Source organism: Pelodiscus sinensis, chromosome 5, assembly GCF_049634645.1.
Source record: "Pelodiscus sinensis isolate JC-2024 chromosome 5, ASM4963464v1, whole genome shotgun sequence".
Taxonomy (NCBI): Eukaryota; Metazoa; Chordata; order Testudines; family Trionychidae; genus Pelodiscus; species Pelodiscus sinensis.
In genome coordinates, this window is record NC_134715.1 from 102,441,460 (window position 1) to 102,465,684 (window position 24,225).

Here is a 24,225-nt window from a genome sequence, read left to right on the forward strand (position 1 = left end):
TTTTGGAGTGGCCCCCTAGCCAAAATTTATTCCTTTCCCTGCCTTAACCCTAGGCTTAAAACTTCAAGCACATGTTTAAGTACTTTGCTGAATTCTGGCCTAAATACCTGCAAAGTCTATTTGTCTGTCCTTTTTTTCTGTCATAATTGTAGATCTATGTTGTGGACATCTAAAGTCTGATTCAGCCCACTGAATTCAATGGACTCATTGCCTTCTGCAGTTACCACTTATAATATAATGTGTTTATTTTGGGGCCATAAAAGCCCATTTATAAATTTGTAGCCTCTCTCACATTTGTGAAAATCATTTAGTTTGGCTCACCTAATGGCCATGACTTTGCATTTGTCATTATTGAAAGAGTTGAATCTGATCTCCATGCTAGGGACTGGAGGAGAATGTTGTGGACCTTTCCTGTGTCTCAGTAATGTCCTGTTATATAAAGCGGGAGCTTTGAGAACATTGGACCGGAATGACTGGAATTTATTTGGACTGCAATGGGATTAGCCAGAGGAGACCGAATGGAAAACAGGACTGAAGGAGTTGTGAATACTGCTGACACAGGAGTACAGATGGCCACCTGTGCTAGATTTATTCCAGCAGGACCAAAGGATGAATAAACCAATGACTAGATATACTTCCTGTAGCCTGAATACCTCTGCCTATATTGTGTGAAGGGGCTTTGGAGGAAGCTGCCTCCAGCTCTCTCTTCCTTTTCCTTCTAGATTGGAATTAGAACTCCTACTCAGAGGCGAAATATCACTCTGGAGTAGCTGTCATGGCAAATTTCTCCATTGACTATGAATTGCCTGTAGATGCTGATGAACTCCTACTTCTCACTCTAGAATTTTCATATATTTCAACCCCGTTTCTAAGTAGATGACACTTCAAACTGGAGGTGCGATTTCAAGCTTGAGGAGAAATACCCACACCAACTCTGAACTAACAAGTTAAATATAGAGTGTAGCCACAGTGGCATGATTGGCTGGAGAGGCTAGCTGCTCTGAATACGTATCTATCCAAGATGCTAGGATTGTACTGAGGGCACCTCCTACTGCTCAGGCTGTTTTGGCTATACTTTTTTTTTTAAAGTGCACTAGCTCAATCAGAACTAGCATAGGTTTGTCTCCTGAAGTTAGGAATTTAATCCTGCTGCTCAGAATATACATATAACCTAAGAGTGAATGATGGTACATTCCATTATTGGTTACTTATAATCCTTTTTTTAGCTTGTCTTTACAACATTTTTACATATATAGAAAACCCTTCCAACATGTGGTCTGCTGTCTATTTCAGTAATAATGCAGCTAAAGCTAAGCAATTGCCTCTTTCTTCTAGATTATGTGTGATGAGCTCACCAATTTTATTTATTTCATTAATGTAACTCCTGACGAATGAGCTGAGGAACCTAACAGAGATTGGACACTTAAAAGTGATAAGATTAGGACAGTGTATTACGAATGGAGTAAATTCTGTTTGATACCATGACCAAAAAAACCACACTGTTGAATTGTACTTATTGGCAAGCCTGTGGACATTCTTGAGGGAGAGGCTATGAATGTGGTCAGAGTGTGAACTATTCTTTTACCCTTTCCAGCTCAATTTTGAGCAGGGTTAGCAGGGTTGAGCAAGGATGCAAGTGCCACTAATATCCTGTAGAATTTCCATTAACATTAGTCTCCAAACACCTTTTAGAAGCACTACTTTTGCAAAAAGATTACAAAATATCTAACTTCAGCTCAATAATTTCAAAGAGGTTTTGCTAGGCCCTAATCATGCAAAGACATAACTTTACGCACATGAGTAGTCTTATTGAAGTCAACAGTACTACTCTTGTGCATAAAGTTTAGGTCATTCATGAGAGTTTAAACATTCAGGACCTTAGACTGGTAAGTTACTCTGGGAATGGATGTTTTCACTGTATATGTGTACAGTGTCTAGCGCAAGAGGCTCCCACTTGCTGACTGAGGCTTTTAGGAGTCACTGGAATGCAAATACTGATAATTAAGGTTACAATTTAGTCATGGAGCTTGAGGAATCCATGACTGCCAGCAAATTCCATGCCTTCAGCTTGTGGTGCTCCAGGGCTGCAGGGTCCTCTGCTGCCCATGGGGCCTCGGGGCTGCACACCTGTGCTGCATCTGGTGACCCTGGAACTCCCAGCCCCCAAAGGTACAGGGGCCTCCCAGAGCTGCAGATGGCAGCGGTACCCTGCAAGCCCTAGCTGTTGCAGGCGGCATGGGTCCTGAAGCTCCCAGCTGTTGGCTGTGAGGACTCTGAAACTCTCCAACTCCAATCTGCAGTGGGAGCCCCTTGCTGCTGTGCAACTGCTCTACTGCAGGTGGTGTGGGGACCTGCAGATCCCCATTCTGTTATAGATATTTTTAGTAACATTCACAGATGGGTCATAGTCTCTGTGAATTTTTCTTCATTGCCCCTGCTGTGTCTATAATTTTTATTAAAAGTATTTCTGACAAAATCTTAGCCTTACTGATAATGCACTCAGCACTTAGTTTCTTTTTAGCATCTATCCTTATTTTTGCAATGCACATAGCTAGTCTATTTACCACTGTAGAACCTCAGAGTTATGAACAGACCAGTCAACCACACAGCACATTTGCAATAAGGCAGCAGCAGAAACAAACAAAAAAAGTAAATGCATTTCAGTACCGTGTTAAACATAAACTACTAAACAAAGGGAAAGTTTAAAAAATATTGGACAAAGTAAGGAAACTGTTTCTGTGGTTGTTTTGTTTGGTTTTAACTCACATGAGAAAAATCTATGTCACTATTGAACTCAGTGGAGCTATGCAGGTTTACACTAGTTAGCAATTTGGTGCTAAATTCAGAAATCATAAATCAGGTTGCCATAATCAGACTCCCAAACAAGACATTTTAGGATTAAGACTGACTAAGGGTCTAGTCCTGTATGAACTCTTCACATACAACTCCCATTGACTCGATAGTGTCTTCATTTCATCTGAGTTGCAGGACTGAATTCTAAATCTCCACCCTGTACTCGTACCCTTGCAGAAGTCTTGATTTATTAATCTTAGAGTGGAACTGATTTTCTATGTCATTTTCCCAAGTCACAATGAAAAGAGTTAAAAACTCAATTTCTCTTAATGGTTAAAATTCCCCTGTGCAAAGGACCAACACAAGTTCTGGGCACCACCTGAGTTCTGCGTAAGCCCTATTTTAAGGGTTTAAGTAAGACTTAAGAGGGCTGTAAGTCTTGTGCTGGCCAACTGCACAAGGATCAATTTCACCCATTATTTGAGTGGCTACATTTTCAAAGCACATTTTCAAAGCCTGGGAATTTAGACGCAGAATTCTTATTAAAATGAATGGCTTATTAAAATGACATTTTTGGCTAAAAGTCCAAGCAGCCAGGGCCGGCCCACAACATTTTGGCACCTGAGGCGGGGAGCTCAAATGACGCTCCCATGCCAACTTTTCTCCTTTCTGCCTGTTATGTCTCTTGTGCCCTCCTTCCTCCACCACAGCACTCCACCATCTTTGTGCATCTAGAGCAGAGAGAATACATATGCACCAGCAGCAGACACATTTTCTACACTCTGGGTCCTAGTAGCGCCCCCCCCCCCCCCAGTCTGTCACCTGAGGTGGCTGCCTCATGGTAAGGCCAGCCCTGCAAGCAGCTATTTAAAAAAGAGTCATGAGAATATTCTGGTATTGTGAATGTATGTTTGTGATTAATATTGTAGTGCACATGTAACTCAAGTACTGCTGCTTCTCCTCCTTTTTCAGTGAAATACAAGATAGCAGCCACTCAGAGATTACCATTCTTGAAATAAAATGTTTATTTATGACTTAATGTGATTTTTATAAAGGTCCTGTCACTTTATGTCTTGTTGGTGGGTTCATAAGGAAAGAATTGGGTATCTGTGAGTGGAATGAAAAGGAACTTTAATCAGTTGAAAACATTTCAGAAACTACAGTTCATGTTTAACAAATCAATTCATGGACTGAGTTCTGATATTTTAAGCTACATAACTGATCCAGAGAGGCTTTTGTTTATTTATTTTTTTCCTATCCAGGTAATTAGTTCTTTACAAATAAAATATTCTTTTGCTATAGAAAGGTTCTTTTACAGTACACAAGGGAATGTCTTTAGAAAAAGCCAAAACAAGTTAATGGAACAAGTGATTTAAAAATTTTAAAAAGGATAATTCGTAGATGAGTTGTTATTACTCTGGCAAGCATTATGGTAAAAAAGAATAATATTTAAACATGAACATGATTGATAAGTAGTACAAAACTGTGCTAATTAGATTTCCAACATTCAGCTTTGGTTTTCCAGAGAAACTTTTCTCTGGTTCCCTTTTCTGTCCATGTTTGAAGAGATCCATATGGCTGGCGCTAGCTGTGCTTGTTTTTGTTTGTCGATTTTTATTAAAGGGGAAAGTGTTTGGGAAGTTAAAGCAATTAATGAATAGGGCTTTGCAGTTCGGGAATGCATTGTGAATAGTAGAGTCCATTTATAAGAGAAAAAACAAACCCATAAAATGGTCGTGTTTCTCTTCCCAACGCTGTATGTCAGTGGGACTGTTATTCTCAGTTAACAGTGATCTTTCCATGCTCAGTCAGAATCATGCTAGCAAGAACCACATGTGGCTCTTTAACTTCTGTCCCCACACTCTACCTGGGGTGGTCATTCTTTCATTCAGAGTTGAGTGCTCATACACCATCCTTGCCTGGTTTCTCTGCGAACACATGCTGTATAGCACATAAGGAATGGACTCTACAGCACCATTCTCCAAAAGGGAAAGTATTTGTCCCTGCAGGCCAGAGAAATTTGTGGAATACCCTGCTGGCAACAGTATACATGTTTAAATGCAGAGGCAGCTGGCATAATTCTGCTTCCAGTGTGTGCAAGGCTAATATTTAAAGTTGCAAAAACTGGAATGCCTGTAGAAGGTGGATGGTATGCTTATCACTTGTGCTGCTGCCATTCTCCTTTGCAGATGCAGGTGGTGTTTCAGGGAAAAATTGCTGGCACTATTTACAGCAGCAACTTTCCTCCCCACCAACTCAGCCTTGTCTCCGATTCCATCTCCACCCCTCATGATTTGCCTCCCTGAATATCTCCCCACATACTGCAGTAACTGACCATAATCCTAGTCCCTATTCCCAGCCTCAGAATTCTTCCCTACTGCACTGCTTAGCCTCCTAACACCCTGCTTCTTCAGCAGCAACTCACCTGCCTTCCCAGGGAGAGACAGATTAAACCAACAAGAGCTAACTGATTGTTTCAGTGTGGTGACCCAAGGATTCACTGCATAAGTGCTTCTTTCTTTTCATTGGACCAGTTTTCCTCTGCCATCTCTCTCCTATGTCTATCAGTCTTCCTACTTCCAGCCACCACTCTTTACTTTACAAGCCTACCTCTTCACTCCTTCCTATATCCCATTTGGCAAACCCTTCCCAAAGGCTGCCTGGCTACATTGCTACTTAGAATGCTGACCGCTGTTGATCTCCCAGCATTCCTTTTTCCACCATCTCTTTTCACTGCTGGTGCCTTGCCAACTCACCTGCTTGACGAGCTGCCTTTTCAGAATGGCACTGTTAGGTCACTACACTGTCTGAGAAGCTGTTGAATCCATGGGTTAACTCTTCGGATACCCCATTTGTATTAGACCTATTAATGATCTTTTATAGGATAAAAAGAGGGTGCAAGAGGGAATAGGGATACAAATGCTAAAAGAAAGCCAGTTTTAAAAAGGGAACCATGGCCCGCACTGTGCTGCCTACCTTGGGCCATTTACCTCTGAAAGAAGAAAAGCACTGATGAGAAGATGTGTTAGTAAATTAACTCCCTTGCTGCTGACTGATCCAGATCTCCTGCCATTAGGTACTAATGTATTTTGCATGAGCGCTTTGGGTTGATAAGTCCTGACTCCTCTATCACCAAGGGGTTAAGAACTCTCCATCAGAAATATGTGGGCATAAGGCAGTATCTTCTAGTGAGTTCTTTCTTTAGTTAATGGAAAGTGACATCTCCAGCAATCAACTGTAATTCAACTACATTGTATTCTTTGTGACTGAAGACATTAAGGTATATGGTAAACATGTGGCCTCAACACAGAGTCCATGCTTTCCAATATCCTAAACTATTTTATATGCAAAACCTTTGTAGTCTAAATTTGCAAAATTACAGTCTTTTGTAAAATTGATTTTTTTTATCAGAGGGTCTCAAAAAGGTTACACAAATGGCAATGCCTAAGCCAAGATATTGAAAAATGTATGCATAAAGTTAGGCTACTAAATTCAAAATTACATACCTAATAACAGGACTGATTCACAAGGTCCTGGAGAGGTAATAGTTTTGAAATTCAGGTGCCTAAATAAGGAGACTAATTGTAAGTACTTGTATTTTGAAAATGTATTTTTCTTCTGTAATAAAATGTGGTCAATTTAATCTCTTCTGCATATTTTTCAGTTATGACACGGTGTCTTGAGTATGTATGAACATTTGAATCTTTTGTTGAACAATGTTCGTGTGCCATAAGAAAGGTCTAATGGGGTCACAGCTCTGGAGTAGGAGACAAACTGTCTCCAGTTTTAATGTTGACATAGCCTTGCACTATGGCCTTAGCTAAAATTGTCAAAAGCATCCTTTGATTTGGATGCCTAACTCTAGACTCCTGTGGCCTACTTGAATCCAATTTTAAAGATTCTGAACATTCGCAATTCCAGTTAAAGTCAATGGGAGCCAGTCAAGAGATTGCTCAAAACCTCTGAAAATTCTAGTCCTCTTGATCAAGTTAGATATCGTGTTCTGAGACACCCAAAACTAATGGATCCTTTCGATAATTTTAGTGTTAGCCTCTTTGTATCTCAGTTTTCTTGTCCGAAAAATTGAGTTACCTGCTTCGCAGTGCGGTGTGGATATTAATTAATGTTTGTGAAGAGCTTTGAAGATGTGATAAATTGTCTAGCACACCCACAACCTCTATGGACAATATTTCTGTTTCATTTTTTCATGATTGCCAGTTACTGAATTAAGGAAATGTAACATGCAGGATCACTTTAGCTCAATGGTCCCCAACATTTTGGGGCTGCTGGGCGCCTGGGGGCGGGGCCACGTGCCAGGCACACAGGGGCAGGGCTGCACACGCGCCTGTGGGTGGAGCCGCACACATGCCTGAGGGCGGGGCCACCCATGCGCCGCACTCCCAGGGTCAACGCTGCTCCTGTGCTGCACGCCCAGGGGTGGGGCTGCCCATACGCCACACGCCTGGGACCGGCGCTGCTCCTGAGCCGTGTGCCCAGGAGCCGGCAGCACCCATGTGCCGTGCGCCTGGGGCTGGCGCCACTCCTGTGCCATGTGCCCAGGTGTGGGGACGCCCATACTCCGTGTGCCCGAGGCCAGCACAACCCTTGCGCTGTGCACCCGGGGGCAGGGCCGTTCATACGCTGCATGCCCAGGGGCCAGTACCACCCAGGCGCTACGCACCTGGGAGCAGGGTCAGCCCTGGTCACTTGGTGGGCACACAGAAATGACCCAGCGGGCGCCATGGTGCCCGCGGGCACCACGTTGGGGACCACTGCTTTAGCTGGTGGGAGAGAAAGGAACAGTATGTTTTTCTTTAAGATCATAAAAAATAGCTAATGAACATGGCAAAAATGACTTGGAGGAGACGTGTATAAATGAATGTTCATCCTAGCAAATCAATTAACAGCTTCCTCAAGATGGTTGACTATTTCAGGTTCAGTTGTCATAATTCAGATGTCAGCTAGGCTTTACTCTTTAACAGTGTTTCTTAATTAATTGCCACCCTCACATTAAACTGGAGGAAAATATATTAATTTGTAGACTTTTCAGTAGGTAAAACTAACCTTATGCTTGTTAATTGCAAAATGTTTACAAGTATAGCGAGCAGGCAGTTTAGATTACTCCTATCAACACGTGTATCTTTCTCTCTCTCTCTTTTTGGGGAGTAAACTATCTCCCCAGATGGGCAGAACTGAAATGATTGCAACTCTGCGAATAACTGAATTGTACAATTCTGAGCAAGCCTGTCCAGTGTAGCAAATGTCAAAAAAGTTGTGGATAGTTCCATCAGCTCAACGATATCCATTAATTTAATATCAGTTTTAAAAAGAAAACTATCCAGTGCAGCAAACAAGATTTGAGTTGAGCACCGTGGACAGAGATGGTGGTTGTAATTTGTTTTTTTGCTTATTTCCCCCTTCTTAACTGATAGAAGTAAATCCTGCTCCTGACTCCCATCAGTGTGATTGGGGGCTAGAATTAGAATTCTCTGCTGTTCAGATTTGTTAGGCAGCTATGCCCATGCATAAATGATATTAATTTGAACAGGAATGGGTGACTTCAGCTACCCAAACACAAACTGGTGTCACATCAGGACAGAAATTGTGTACCAGTTGAAGAGTTCTAAGAAGCACCCTGTTGGATTAGTGACTGCTTCAGCAATGGAACCTTTTTTTCTAAAATGTTCATAGGAAAGACATTGAAATGTGTTTGATCTCTAATCAGTTTTTGCAGTAGCCTCTTCAGATCAGCTGAAACCAATGTCCATCCTGCTACTCAATCAGGCTACTGGTAAATTAAGATTTTGGCAACATAGTTCTTATAATCTTATATGTATGTGTTTTATAGTTCCATGCATATGTAATTTTTGCAGAAAATTTCACCCACAGACCTGAAGAAGAGCTCTGTGTAAACTCAAAACCTTGTCTCTGTCCGCAATAGTAGTTGGTCCAATAAAAGATATTACCGCACTCACCTTGCCTCTCTAACGTCCTGGAACTGACACAGCTACAACACCGCATACAACATATTTTACCGTATTTTCCGGCGTATAAGATGACTTTTTATACTAAAAAACATCCCCCAAAAATCGGGGGTCGTCTTATATGCCGGGTATAAACATACTGTAGCTTCGGCTACATACAGAACGTCCCTATTATTACCTTTTAGCCTGCTGGATGTGCCCTAATACGGTACTGTAGCTTCGGCTACATACAGAACGTCCCTCTGCTGATACTGTATGTACGGCGCTGAGCCAATCACGGCAAGCGGTGTCATCTATTAATGCATACAAAGCCTGCTCGGATTGGCTGAGTCAGAGAGGCGGACTATTACAACCTTTGCCAATCCAAGCAGGCTTTGTATGCATTAATAGAATAATTTTAATTAAAATGATTTAAATCAAATCTGATGTTATTAAATGGTGTTGCCTCGGAAGGGGGGGTAGTCTTATATGGCGAGTATAGGCCAAAACCTATGTTTTAACTGGAAAATTAGGGGGTCATCTTATACGCCACAAAATACGGTAATATAGTCATTTTATCCCACATTCTTTTCTGGCCAGAATTAGTTTTAGATTTAAAGAATAGCACCTCTTATTAGATAGTTTGCCTCTGGCTGTATGTGGCAGAGAATGAGTTAACATAGGATTCACTATATTTGTCGTCACAGGCTGCTTACTCATTATATTGGGACACAGGTAGGGGTGATAGTAACTTAAAAGTCTTACTAGTACAGGGGCCTGGCTCTGGATCTACTGAAGAGGTGGGGCTAGGGGCTAGTCTCTCCCAGCCAGCCCTTCAGCACTGCCCAGGGCTCCAGTGGTGATTTAAGGGCCCAGAGCATTAGGTGCCAATTTTTCATTTTGCGGATGGGGTTCTTCCTCCCCTCCAAGCCCTGCCTTCACTCCACCCCTTCCCCAAACCCTGCCCCTATTCTGCTCCCTTTTTCTGTCTCCTCCCCCAAATGCACCCTGCCCCCGCTTCTTCCTCACCCTCCTGTTGTTTGAATTCTGTGAATCAGCTGTTCATGGTGCTTTGGAAGCACCAAGGGAGCGGGGAGAGGAGAAGTTGGTAAGCGTGGGGTTTCTGGTATGCATGGTGGGGAAGGGAGCAGGGGAGAAGAGCTTGGTGCCAGTGGATGCTCCACACCCACTAATTTTTCCCCTTCGGTGCTTCAGGGCTGAGCATGCACAGCGTCAGCACCAATGCCTGGGGCTCTGGCCACAGCAGCGGTAGTGGTGGCTGGGAGCACTAGGCCCTGGGGTAGCTGACCCTTTCCTCTCTCTCCCTTCTGTGTACTTATATTGCTGCCGTGGCAGCACTTCAGTGTCGGTTGTGTACGAGGCCGACGCTTTCTTACCAGTATGCTGCACTGGCCTACTTTCATCTCTGGGCGCAGGTTGCAAGAAGCAGTGGACAGACACATCGAATTCAGAGTCACTGTTTCTTAATGTTAGGAGTTCCAAAGACACATACTTTGATAAAGGTGCTGACATCAGTTTCAATACGCTGTGTTTTTAGGGTTTTTTTTTGTGGGGGGCAGTTCTGTTCCCCTCCCGCCATTTCTTGGTCTTTCTTGCTACCACATTGCTACTGATGTTCCCATCATGGAGACTTCAGCTGAAGATGTCTCCCTCTCCCCATATATATTTTATGTTTAGCAGCTTTACATCACTGGTGTCAAATAACAACTCATAAGGTGTATCCTGCCCACAGGATAGATTTCTGCGGCCTATATAATGCATTCAGATTAGTATCTAAACTTTCACTTAAACCCTACACTAGTTTATAGCCTTCATAATTGTCAAGAAAACTTTCCTAACAAGAAATGAGTGCAAACCAACCCAGTATTTACTATCTGCAAATTCCTACAAGTGGACAGCTCTGAACAATGGCTATGAGAGGTGTGCACTTGTTTGTCTCCCATTTATCTAATTGAGATGTTTACTCAAAAGCCTACTGACCATAGTACTCTGAATGTCAATATTAACTGCTTCATTGCTGATCATTTTAGCAGAAGGAGATGGGAAAAGAAGTAGGAATTAAGAGCTGTTACAGGCAGAGAAATCCAAAAGAGGAAAAACGATGAGTGACACAAAAACAGGAAAGGGAGAGAGAATCAGAAAAAAAAAAGAGGAGGAAGAAAGAGAAATAAAGGGCAGAAAATGTGGTGTTACTAAAGGTAGCTTATTTTCACACTGAGTGATATGACAGTAACATACTTTGGGCCAGAGTTCTAGAAGGCCTCAGCACCCAGCACTACCATTGTTTTCAAACAACAACATACAGCAAACATTCTCAATGGGAATGTTCTCTGTGGGAACTGCTGATTCTTCTTCAAGTGCTTCCTCCTGTCCATTCCATATTAGGGGTGTGCATGCTTCCCACATGCACCAGTGTCAGAAGTTTCCCTCAGTGGTATCCATAGAGGAGCGGCTCTGGCTACCTCTGCAGTGGATGGGGCTCTCCCTCACGGTGTAGTGTAGCGTAAAGGGCACCATTTGCTCCCCCACCTTCAGTTCTTTTTGGCCCCAGTGATGGTGCATGGAGCATTCACTGCTCTAGCAATGCTTAGGCTTCATTCAGAAAGACTTTGCTAAGTTGCAAAGAGATCTTCTGAAAAATTTCTTCCAAAAGAGCGTGTCCACACACAAATGCTCATTGAAAAAGCGATGTACTTTTTTGAAAGATAGCATCCACACTAATTGGACACTCTCTCACATAAAAGGCCACCTAGAACCAGGTCACCCAGGGCTTTAGGTCACCAGTGGCTTCCGAGTGCTGGTGCCATAGCCTTGCAGAGACATGTGCTTAAAGGGACCCACCTGGACAGCCATTTATCTGCTTCTGCTGCGTGCTTACCTCCCTCTTGAAGAGACAGCAAAGCTCTTGCAGTACCTGCTGTGGTTGCACTGCTTTTTTGGATGCTATAGCTTTTCTCTTGGTACCATGGAGCTGGAGCTGGAGCTGCCCCAGGACATGCAATGGCCTCAGATGGCCATGCTGCAGTTTCTGCAGCACTTTGTGCCAGCTTCTTTCCTGGTCCTGACTGAACTTGACCCCGAGCTCATTCTGGGGACCCTCTCCCTGGGTGCAGGAGCTCCACTCTGGCAACTGCACCCCACTGTTGAGACGCATTTTTGGAAGCTGGTCACCAGTTCCGACTGGTGGGACGGGCTGGTCTTGGAGTGGTGAGATGACCAGCAGTGGCTCCAAAACTTCCACATGCAGAAGGCCACCTTTTTGGAGTTGTGTGCCTGGCTTGCCCATGCCCTCTGGAGATGTGACATCCACCTGTGGCCTGCCACCCCCCTGGAGAAGTGTGTCGCAATCGCGCTCTGGAAACTCGTCACCTCTGACAGCTACCAGTCGGTGGGCAACCAGTTCAGCATGGGGAAATCCATTGGGGCTCTCCTCATGGAGGTAAGGCATTTGGGGCTGCAGTCTCTGCATGGGAGGGGGAGAGTCCTGGAAATGGGGGACCCTAGGGAAAGGGGGGTTGGTGGCTGTGAGAGATGGGGTTGGAGGTGGGGGGAAGCTCCATCCCTAGGGGTTGTGCCACACTGCCCTCACACAGCTCTGCTGCTGGGGGGCAGAGGAGGGGTGGCCTCATAGGGGATGGCTCCTGGGGTGTTTGGGGGATGGATGGGGTGGGCACCTCCCAAGGGCTCAGGTACCCCCTCTCTCATTCTCTGTTTGTGTGTTTGTTTGTCTCCTTCTGCAGGTGGTGAGGGCCATTAACTCTATCCTGCTGTGGAGGGTCATCCGCCTGGGAGACCTGTACCCGAACATGGCCGGATTTCCCATCCTGGGGTTCCCGAACTGTGCTGGAGCCATAGATGGGACCCACATCCCGATCCGAGCACCAGAACATCGAGCGGCCCAGTATGTTAATGGTGCTGCAGGCCCTGGTTGGCCACCGTGGACACTTTGCGGACATTTTTGTCGGGTGGTTGGGCAGGGCACATGATCCCCACGTCTTTAGAAATTCGAGCCCCTACGGTAAGCTGGAGACGGGCACATTGTTCACCTGCCATGAACTTGCTGTTGGGGACGTGCAAATGCCACTGTGCTTCATGGGGGATGTGGGCTACCCCCTCATGCTGTGGCTTATGAAACCCTATACTGGCCACCTGGACCCCAGGAGGAACTAATTTAATGTCCACCTGAACTGGGCTCCTGATCCAGGTGGTGTGCATCTTCGGCTGCTTCAAGGTGCATTTCAGATGCCTGCTGACCCACCTCGATGTGGGGGAGCACAACATCCCCAAGGTGATTGTGGTGCGTTGTGTCCTCCATAACATTGTAGAGAGGAACGGGGAGGGAGGTCTTCCTCCTGGGGTGTGGGGGCAGACACCGACCACGAGGAGTGAGCCTTCCAACAGCTGCCATCCAACAGGCCCATCAGACCGGGGTGCGCATCTGGGAGGCCATGAGAGAGAGTTTCTCTCAAGGACCCCAGTAATTCTCCTGAGGGCCTCCCCCCAGGGGCTTCTGGCTTGCAGCTCTATCCCTTTCCCACCACAACACCTCCCTTAGCACCTTTCCTGATCTCAGAATAAAGACACCTGTTTGGTTTTGAACAAAACAAAGTCTGTATTTATCTTTCATTAAAAAAAGGTGGGCAGGGGAGGGGCAGCCAGATATGCCCCTTTGGGTGCGTGGACTTTGTCGGAGTTGGGATTGGGTAGATACGAAAACCACAGGAAGGTGGGCAGGAGGGGGGGCCGGAGTGGGGTCAGGTATGGCAGAGGGACAGGGGGAGGATGTATGGGCATCACGTGGGGAGGGGACAGAGGCATTGCATAAGGGGCAGGCAGAGGGGGAATGGGCATAGCAGGGGGCAGGAGGATGGTAGCCAGGAGCAGTGACAGCAGGCGGGTGTGCCATCATGTCACGCATGATGGCACACATGCTATCACACCGCTGCATGAGCTGGTCCCATGTGTGGTTCTGCCACTGAGTCCTCGTGGACCTTCTGCTCCAGGGTCTGCTGCATGCCACTAAGTACGCTTCTATGTTGGCGCATGAGATCTTCCTAGACTGTGGCATGCTTTTGGGACCCCCAGGCTCTGGCAGCTGGCTCTGGTGGTGTGGCACACCCCTCAGTTCTGGCTGGTCCAGCTGTGGAGAACACAAAGAGGGAGAGGCGGTCAGTCATCCATGTAGACACTGTCCCTGAGGCCGTGCCCTCCTCTGTGAGCAGCAACCAGCAGTCCTCGGGGCAGAGGAGGGGGATGTCCTGGAAGCAAAGCCATGTGTGGCCTGCACAGCGGGTCATGCCTCACAGGGGTCCTGAGGTATCCAGAGGACCGTGATGTCTGCTTCCCACCCTGGCCCACACATACAAGCAGGCAAGGGAAGTGTCTGGCCACGGGGTGGGGGAGGAGGGAATGTCTACACTACAGCACTAATTCGAACTAAGCTAATTCGAATTAGCGCATCTAGACTTAAAAACTAGTTTGAATTAGCGTTTTGCTAATTCGTACAAGCATGTCCACACTGAGTGGACCCTGAACCGAGGTTAAGGCTGGCCGGAAGCAGTGCCGGCAGGGCATCAGATTAGGACTTAGAGTGTGGAGCTGCTGTCTCAGGCTAGCCGAGGGCTGTGCTTAAAGGGACCCGACCCCCACCCCGGACAGACAGTTCTCAGGGGTTCCCCGCTTGCAAAGCAGTCTTGGCTTGGAGTGCCCTGAGTGCCCACACTCGGCACATCACAGCACTCGGCCATCAGTCCGGCTGCACTTGCCGCAGGCTGCCATCCGGAGGGGGGGGGGTCAATCAAGGAGTTTCAGGAGAGCTTCCACCCAGAGGAGCCCGCAGAGCCAGCCCAGTCCTCCCCATCGGGGGCTCTTACCCCATTCCTCCCTCACCTCCTTCCACTTACCTCTCCCTAGCCCCCCTTCCTGATGTACAAAATAAAGGACAAGTGTGTTCAAAAATAGAAACTCTCTTTATTGAACAAAACTCGGGGAGACTGGGAAAAGGAGGTGGGAGAGGGGAAGAAAGAGGGTGGTAGAAGGGAGGGCAACTAAAATGATCAGGGGTTTGGAACAGGTCCCATATGAAGAGAGGCTAAAGAGACTGGGACTTTTCAGCTTAGAAAAGAGGAGACTGAGGGGGGATATGATAGAGGTCTATAAAAGCATGAGTGGTGTGGAGAGGGTGCATAAAGAAAAGTTCTTCATTAGTTCTCATAATAGAAGGACTAAAGGACACCAAATGAAATGAATGGGTAGCAGGCTTCAAACTAACAACAGAAAGTTCTTCTTCACAAAGCAAATAGTCAACCTGTGGAACTCCTTGCTGCAGGAGGCTGTGAAGGCTACAACTAGAACAGAGTTTAAAGAGAAGTGAGATCAAGTCATGGAGGTTGGGTCTATGGAGTGCTATTAGCCAGGGGGTAGAAATGGTGTCGCTGGCCTCTGTTTGTGGAAGGCTGGAGATGGATGGCACGAGACAAATGGCTTGGTCATTGTCTTCGGTCCATCCCCTCCAGGGTCCCTAGTGTTGGCCACTGTCGGCAGACAGGCTACTGGGCTAGATGGACCTTTGGTCTGACCCAGTACGACCATTCTAAGCTCAGGGCTCAGGGTCTGACTGGACCACCTTGATTTCCATGCCATCCTGCTCCTGGGTGGCCAGTCTGGCAGCTATCCTGCCCTAGACGGCCACTTTCCTGTGCCTAGTGCGGAGGTTGTGGATGAGGTCCACGATATCTGCACTAGACCAGACGGGCGCCCGCCTCTTGAGGACCTGGGCAGGCTCCCGGGAGCCGCCAGCCTGGTCCCGGGAAGATGCGGAGGGCTGGGTGGCAGTGGGTGGCCGGCTCGAGCCGTGCCAGGTGCTGCTGGCTGGGTGCTGGCAGGCTTGCACCTGGCACGGGCACCGTAGCCAGCCCGTGCCCCTTTAAGGGCTCCGGGGCCGGGAGGGGGGCAGAAGAGTTTCCCTGGTGGTGCCCAGAGTGGCCACCAGGGAAAGCTGGGGAGGACTAGCCTCCCACTAGTTTGAATTAAGTGGCTACACAGCCCTGAATTCAAACTAGTTAATTCGAACTAGGCGTTAGTCCCCGTGGAATGAGGTTTACCTAGTTCGAATTAAGTGCACCGCTATTTTGAATTAAGTTCGAACTAGCGGTTTGCATGTGTAGCGCCTATCAAAGTTAATTCGAACTAATGGCTGTTAGTTCGAATTAACTTTGTAGTGTAGACATGCCCTGGGATCCTCTCATGGGTGTCAGAGGAGCCAGGAGCAGCCAGGCCCTCCCTGGGGTCCGTACAAACACCTGGGGCTCACAGTGCTGCCCGAGGGCATGGGTGGAGCTTTGCACATGCAGGCATGCCTGTGTGCTGTGTGTATCACTCCTTGGTGTGTCTGGGGTCGTGCCTGCACCCTTGTGGCTAGCCTGCTTCCAGCTATGGCCCGACATGTGTGGCCTCCCCTGAGCATGGCAGAAGAATCCCAACTGTGCTCAAGGGCTGCCTGCTGTGTCCGCGTGGTGCACTCTAATGCTGCACGTGGTTCCGCAGCATGATGTCCAGCCTGAGCAGCCAGAGCAACACTCGCCCCTTCCCCCTGCCCTGTCTGTGTAACAAACTAAGACCACTCACTGAAGATCCCTCCCCGGCATCTGACGAGGCCTGGGAGACATCCTGGCTGACAGGCCCCAGCTCCAGGGACAGGGTAATGGTGTCCGTCTCCTCCTCCTCCTTTGTGCTGGCCCTGGTCCTCCTGCTCCTCCTCTGCCGTGACTTCTGACTGGGTGTCTGGAGGCTGGAGTCCACCACGACAGGTGGGGAAGACATTTCCCCAACCCCTGCAGGATCTGGTGCAGCTCCTGGTAATAGGGACAGGTGTGGGGTCCTGCCCGTGAGCATGAGATGTGCTCTCTGGCCCTGATGTATCCCTGGCAGAACTCCTTAACCTTACTCCAGACCTGTGTCAAGGTCCGGGGTGGGTGTCCGCACTCCACCAGGGACTCCACCATGTGCTCAAAAATATCGGCATTGTGTTGCTTGGAGCAGAGATCCTGTAATGTCTCCTCCTCGCCCCACAGCTCGAGGAGGGACAGGATCTCCGCTCTGGACCAGGAGGATGCCCTCCTCTTGGTACCCCTGGGTGGATCCTGGGACCCCTGGGGCTGCTCCCTGTGAGGGTTAGGGAGGTCTCAGGGGGCTTGTGGCTCCGCCATGGGTGGCAAGGCCTGTGGCAGGGAGAGCTGCATGGTGAGGTACTGCTGTCAGGCTGGCTTTCTGCCACAAGGCTTGTCCAGGGTGCCTGCAGCTTTAAGAGGAGCCAGGAGACAGGAACTATAGAGTTCTGATTAATTTGGACGGAGTGGCCACCAGGGCACCTGTGTTATTTCCTGTAGGCCTCTTCTTTAGAAAAAAAAATCCCCCTCCTCCCTGTCCACACACACCTCTTTCTGTAAGGGGATTCAGGACCTCTCCTTTGACAGCCAGGACCTGTTTGTAAAGCAAACACACAGCAAATTGCTTAGATTAAAAGACTCCAATACCACCTTTAATACCTTGGGCCTCTATGTAGTGTAAGTGAATATAAGTGTGCATCTTTATTGAGTGAAAAACAATAACAAAATGTGGAAATGGCAGAGGTACTTAATGACCTCTTTGTTTTGGTTTCACCAAGAAGGTTGGTAGGGAGTGGATAACGAATGCTGGAAAGATGAGGTAGGTTCAGAAGTTAAAATAGGAAAAGAAAAAGTTTTAAAAATTCATGTCTTCAAGTCACCAGAGCCTGATCAAATGCATCCTAGACTACTTAAGGAGCTGGTAGTGGACATATGTGAGACATAAGCACTATTATCTTTGAAAAGTCATGGAAGGCAGGAGAAAAAGGCAAATATAGTGCCCATCTATAAAAAGGGAAAGAAGGACAACCCAGGAAACTACAGACTAGTCAGATTAACTTCTGTTCCAGGAAAGATAATGGAGCAAATAATTAAGGAATCCATTTGCAAACATCAGGAAGATAAGGGAGTAAGTAACAGTCAGCATGGATTTGCTAAGAACAAATCCTTTCAAACCAACCTGATTGCTTTCTTTGATAACAAGCCTTATGGATAAGGGGGAAGCAGTAAATGTGGTATACCCACGCTTTAGTAAAGCATTTGAAACAGTGTGGTATGACCTCCTTGTAAATAAGCTAGAGAAATACAATCTAGACAGGGCTACTATAAGGTGCATGCATAACTACTCTCTAGGAATGGTTATCCAACCAGTTATCAATGGTTCACAGTCATGCTTGAAGGACATAACAAGTGGGGTTCAGTTTTGGGGTCAGTTTTGGGACTAGTTTTGTGCAATATCTTCATTGATGATTTAGATAATGGCATAGAAAGTACACTTACAAAGTTTGCAGATGTAACCAAGCTTAGTATCATGTGTTTTGAAGGACAGGATTAAAATTCAAAATGACCTAGACAAACTGGAGAAATGGTCTGAGATAAACAGGATGAAATTCAACAAGGAGAAATGCAAAGTGCTCCACTTAGACAGGGACAATCAATTTCACATACACAAAATAGGAAATGACTATTTAGCGAGGAGTACAGGAGTGCAGAAAAGGATGTAGGAGTCATAGTGGACCAGTGTGACACTTGCAAAATACGCGAATATCATTCTGGGATGCAGTAACAGGAGTGTTGTGAGCAGGACACAAGAAGTCATTCTTTCGCTCTACTCTGCACTGATTAAGACTCAGCTGGACTCAACTGGAGTACTGTGGCCAGTTCTGGGTGCCACATTTCAGGAAGAATGTGGAGAAATTGGAGAAGGTCCAGAGAAGAGCAACAAAAATGATTAAAGGTCTAGAAAACATGAGCTATAAGGGAAGATTGAAAGAATTGGATTTGTGAAAGGGGACATGATAAACAGAAGAAGGTACTCCAACATTATCGTAGTGGGCATTATAAGAACATGGAGGGTGTGTCTAGACTTCAGAGTTTTTTCGAAAAAAGAGGCCTTTTTTTGAAAAAACTTCCCCTGTGTCTAGACTGCTGCCGCGTTCTTTGGAAAGTAAATCAAAAGAATGCAGCAGTTTTTTTGACCATGGAAAACCTCGTTTTATGAGGAAGAATGCCTTTTTTCGAAAGTGCTCTATGTAATGCAAACTGTGCTTTTTCGAAAGAGAGCATCCAAATTGCCTGGGTGCTCTCTTTCGAAAAAGCGGCTTTCTTTTTCGAAAGTACTGGTTGTAGTCTAGATGCTCTTTATTGAAAGAGGCTTTTTCGAAAGTATCTTTCAAAAAAGCCTCTTTCGAAAGACGTAGCCAGAGAGAAAAGGACATAATGGAAGCCTGAGACAGGCAAATTGCTAGTCCAGGATCCTGAACTCTTTGCTACTTTTATAATTCAATTATCTCAAAGGAAGATTTAGCAAAACCGAAGGAGCTAGTACAGCGCATAAATGGCCTTTTCTTATGTTCCCATTAATTAGGACTGTAAAATGGAAATGGCCATCAAGATGCTATAGCCACAGAATAATGAACAACTTTGGGGTTTTTGGAACTGTCCTGCTAGCACAGAGAAATATAACGTTCTGCATTTGACAGAGGAAAAACCTACAATAAGTGTGTCAGAATTTTGTTTGCTTCCAATTTTATGAAATGTCTTGTTAGTAAGGGCAACTTAAAGGAGAGCCTGGTTGGATAGTTACATCCCATTTCCATATCTCTTTTTAATTGGTATTCTTTTATTATATCATCACTTGCTCTGCTTTTTTCCACGCAAAATGACTAAATTTAAAAACAAAATTTCATATTTAATCATTTCATGTCTTTAATCAGCCTACTTTGGATAATAGGAATTGAATATTGAATCAAAGGTCCATCTACTTAGCAAGACAGCAGCTAATTCCAGTTTTTCAGAGAAAGGTACAAGAGGCTCTGCAATTGGCAGCTCTGGAGTACTCTGCCTTCAAGAAAATTTTCTTCATTAGTTAGGATTGGCTTATGTGCTGAAGCATAAGGGTTTTTATCTTTGATGTGCTTCTTTGGAATGTTTTTATTCTTTTGATGTCTTTTTTTGAGATAAGGTGAAAAAAAAGCTGAACATATATAGGTTGAACTTCTCCAGTCTGGCACTCTCTGGTCAGGCACCATCCAAGATCCAGCATGATTTTAGTGAGCCAGATGTTCACTTATCATGAGTGTGGCCAAGTTTCCCATGGTCCCATAAGGTTTGTTTATAGCCACCAGTCCTGGCTCTCAGTGTTCTGTGCTGTTGTCTAGCTCTAATTTACCCAAGAGTGTTCTAAGAGCCCAGTAAGCAGTGGAAGTATTGGTAATGCTGCTAGACAACACAGACTTCCCATGGTCCAGCAAATTCTCTGGTTCTGCACCAATCAGGGTGCTGGACTAGAAAGGTTCAACCTGCAGTGAGGATACACCATTAATTTATAGCAATGACAATATAAATAGGGGCATAATAATATTTTCCATAGCGTTCTGTATTCCTGTCTCAGTACAGTCCAACATCCTAGTCACTGTTGATCCCATGTGCGTGCTGAGCAGACATCTTCACTGAACTGGCTGTGATTAATCTTTTTCCCTAAGATGTCGTAACTAATTTAGAATCCATCAGTATGTACAAGCTTCAAATTTGTTCCTTCTAGGGTGCTCTATGCTACACTTATTTATCCAATGAATTTCATTTGCTCTGAGGTTCCCCAACTGCATCATTATTTTAAAGTCTTTCTGGAGTTTTTCACTAAGTCTTTGTAGCTTCACTAACCCAAGTAGTTTTATGTAGTCAGCAGATTTTGCCATCATGTTTCTCATAGTTTGTTGCCCTCTTGTTATTAGTAAATATGTATAACAATATTGGTCATGGCATTGATCCCTAGACACCCTATTATTGTGCATACTACTTCCTACAATGAGGATAAACATTTATTCCTACTGTTCCCCCCACTCCAACTCATTGAGTCTGTTTTTAGTCCACAACAGGAATTTACCTCTTAATGTGTGGTTATCAGCTCATATGAAGGACTGTAACAAAGCCTTTAGAAATCCAAATAATGTATATCCATTAGTTCTATTATAGCCACTATTTTTATAATCCACATAATTCTGAATAGGTTATTAAAGCATAACTTGTAACAACAAATACTTTTCTGATATGTTTGTATTCTGTTATAATCTAGTATGTGCTTTAATCTATCTTTAATCATGTTTCATGCCATTTGTCTGGTTAAAAAGTTTGCACATCTTTCATTCCTCAGTTCACACATAATATATATTTAAAAGATGGATTCTACATTCCTCACTGTCAGTACTCAGGTACAGTAACTGTTCTAAATAATACATTACCTATTCTTGTTAGTGGTTCAGCATCTTTAGTCCTGGGTTCTTTCAGAACTCCTGGATGAAGGTTGCTGGTCAGGGAGGTTACATCTACACTAGCAAGGCAGGTTGACCTAAGTTATCCAACTCCAGCTATGACTTACCTTACATTCTCATGTGAGATAGAATAGAGGAAAATGTGATGAATTTGATAGATCTTAATTAGCCCTGATAAATTGACCACCAATGGATCGATCTCAGAGCATTGAGCTGGGATATATTATAGGCATAGGTGGAGAGAACAAACAATTTATCAAGTTTCATTCTCTATTTTGTGTTTTTGATATGCTCTGATAGCTCCAGAACTTCAATGCATATAAAGAAAAAACTATCATAGGTAATTCCTCATTATTTTTTGTGGGGAATAATGATCCCAAGAAATGTTTTAAATTCTCTTCAGTGTACTTATTTTCTTTAACTGACGTATTGATAACCTGGTGGTCTGATAGACCTACTGACTTTCCTGTGAATGTTTATTTCAGATATCCTGAAAGAATCTTTTATTTGTCACAGTGTATTTGGCTTTCTTGTTAGCCCTCTTAATCTCCTTTTCATATTTTTACTTGCTGAAGTTTGGTTTTGTCTATTACTTTTACATAGGCTAAGTTTCCATTTTTTAAAGGTTACCTCTTTGGCCTGAATAAACTCTCGTGCTTTGTTGTTTGATCATAGTGTTCTGTTCTTGACTTTTTTACTTACTTTTTTTTTTGTTCTGGGGTATGCAAACCTGCTGTAATTCTAATAAGGTATTTTTAGCAGCCTCCATGCTGTTTGCATGGATCTTAATTTTTTAACCAACCCCTTTTGGCATTATAACTTTTTTTTAAATTCCCTCCTTCAAGTTCAGTGCCACAGCACTACCTCTTGGTATCGTGCCCCTGAGAGGCTGTCAAACTTAATTATCTTATGACAACTGTTATTTAATGGCTCAACTACACTTACTACTTTTATCAATTCCTGTGACTACGTCTACACTGGCATGATTTTGCGCAAGAACTCTTTTGTTGAAGAGTTCTTGTGCAAATACTCTTCCCAAAGAGAGTGTCTACACTGGCATGGGCCTTTGCGCAAGAGATGTGCTTTTGCGCAAGAGCATCCTTGCCAGTGTAGACGCTCTCTTGTGCAAGAAGGCTCTGATGGCCATTTTAGCCATAGGGCTTTCTTGTGCAAGAAATTCATGTTGCCTGTCTACACTGGCCTCTTGCGCAAGAACAGTTGCGCAAGAGGGCTTATTCCTGAGCGGGAGCATCATAGTTTTTGCGCAAGAAGCACTGATTTTATACATTAGAACATCAGTGTTATTGCGCAAAAACTTGTGGCCAGTGTAGGCAGGCAGCAAGTTTTGGCGCAAAAGCAGCTGCTTTTGCGCAAGATGGCACCAATGTAAACACAGCCACTGTGTATTTAGAATAAGCTGCTCTTATTTGAACAAGACTTGTGTGTGCTCCACAACCAGCTACTTTAGGATGTAAAATATTTATGGTATTGAGAACTTGTTTCTTCAGTCTTTATCCTCATTTTTGCAGTACTGTTTTAGCCATGTTGGCCCCAGCAAATGAGAGAGACAAGTTGAATGATGCAGTAACTTTTACTGTACCAGCATTCATTGCTGAAGAAAAGTTTTTGAGCTTAGACAGAGCTCTTCTGCAACTCTATCCTGATGTAGCATTCAACCATTTTGGGTAGTTTAAGTCAACCATTCTTCCTGCTAGAATGCATATCACTTATAGATCTGCACTGCTGCCAAACAAATTTTAATTTGGAAGAATTTTAATTCCTGATCCCAACAATATCCTGAGAGTCAGGAACTGGAATCACCGATTTTGAGTACTACTGCTGCATTCTCTTCTTCCTCCTGTTCACCTCCTTACAACAGAGAGGATGGCGTCCTTTCTTTTGCCCACATGTAATGATGGGACAGTAGCACCAGCAAATTCTTATTTTCTTCTCCATTCTGATAGGTTAGGGGATGGCAGTGGCTTAATTTCTTCCCCTCTGAAAGGTGGTAAAATCTATCAGGAAGGGCTCTTGAGAAGGTAAAACATAGTCATGTAGTTTTCCACTACTTCTCTTTGCAAATTCCAATATCAGAGTGGTTATAAAAAAATCACATCCATAGATTCCTCCTTAGATTTCTCTGTCCTGGTCCTCTGCTCACAGTATCCATTATTAGATAAGGTATCCTTGCATCCACATAGCAAATTCTACAGTGAGTATCTCACCTATGGCAATATGTCCATGTCAGTTCATGACAAGTAGGTCCTCTTTTTTTTTTAAGCAACTTCCTTGACTGCTTGCATTATTTTGTCCAAGTGTAATCGCTCTGATTAAATACATCACTTTCTACAGTGGCTGCTGCTCTGTGATGATCATCTTGATTGTTTCTAGAAGCAGTTGCTGCTGTTTCCTTGATTTTTCTAATCTTCAGCTAAAATAAGTACACGGGGAAAAGCAGATGGTTCACAATTGAGCTGGGCATCATGCATCATGGTTTAAAACCACTGTAAAGTAACAACCACCAGTATAACACATTTTCCCCATCTCTTCCCTCTCCCACATTACTATGCAAAAATATTTTATTAGGTCAGATGACATTCTCTGCTCCAAAACATTCATATGGAAAAAATGGAAGAATTGTGATTAAAATTGATTTTTTTCCCTTTGGGAAGTTGGAATCAAAAATGGTTACCTGCTCATTTATGAAACAGATTTATTCTGTTGACATGGAGGCTTGTTTGAAATGTAATTGAATTTCTGTTACCTAATGGAAAGTGACAGTTAACAGTATTTATTTTCCATTTGTGTCTCAGCAGATAACATAACACAATTTTGATTTGTAGTTAGCTTTGGAATCTGAGATTGTTCTATCTCTGTAATTGAAAAGATGGGAGTGTGATGGCCTAATACAATCCCTTTTTGTTTTTTACACCAGTAAAGGCTGCATTAATACAGTAAACAGCATCTATTTTAGTTTAATGGTTATAAAGAGATGTTATTTCTGCATCATGCCTGTCTTATTAGACTCTGACACATAGTGTCTTGGGTTGATAATCCTTCCATTTAGACTCT

At 44.5% G+C, this 24,225-nt stretch overlaps 1 protein-coding gene and 1 long non-coding RNA gene across 2 annotated transcripts in view; both read left to right on the forward strand.

Moving 5' to 3' along the window:
- Nucleotides 1–24,225, forward strand: part of PPARGC1A (PPARG coactivator 1 alpha) — a 512,448-nt gene that overhangs the window by 95,387 nt on the left and 392,836 nt on the right. The window lies entirely within an intron of this gene.
- LOC142829668 (uncharacterized) overlaps nucleotides 1–24,225 on the forward strand; it is a 274,891-nt gene that overhangs the window by 94,945 nt on the left and 155,721 nt on the right. The gene's annotated exons all lie outside the window — the stretch shown is intronic.